Raw genomic sequence first — 290 nt, forward strand, 5'->3', positions numbered from 1 at the left:
GTGACTAGAATGTGGTTAATAGAATATAGTGGATAACCCATCATTACAGAGGGTGTTCCTGCTTTTCTTGCATGCTGCTTTGTACAACGTAAATCATTCATTAAGTAGTCAGCAAATAATTTTGTAGATTTTATGTAGTTTTGCAGTTTCTTGCTAAAAGAATAAATGTTTGTAGGATTCACAAATTGTTTGTAGGGTAATGTATTCAAAAGTAGTAAGTCAAAACCAGAGCATATGCATGACTACATTAGTATTCTATTAAAAGTTTTGAATGTAAGACATTACTCTAA

At 31.0% G+C, this 290-nt stretch overlaps 1 protein-coding gene across 1 annotated transcript in view; it reads left to right on the top strand.

The window, feature by feature from the left end:
- Window positions 1–290, top strand: part of LOC119594204 (sex determination protein fruitless-like) — a gene marked incomplete in the record, with an annotated part of 27,626 nt that overhangs the window by 23,504 nt on the left and 3,832 nt on the right.

The sequence above is a fragment of the Penaeus monodon genome, chromosome 33 (assembly GCF_015228065.2).
Source record: "Penaeus monodon isolate SGIC_2016 chromosome 33, NSTDA_Pmon_1, whole genome shotgun sequence".
Classification (NCBI taxonomy): Eukaryota; Metazoa; Arthropoda; class Malacostraca; order Decapoda; family Penaeidae; genus Penaeus; species Penaeus monodon.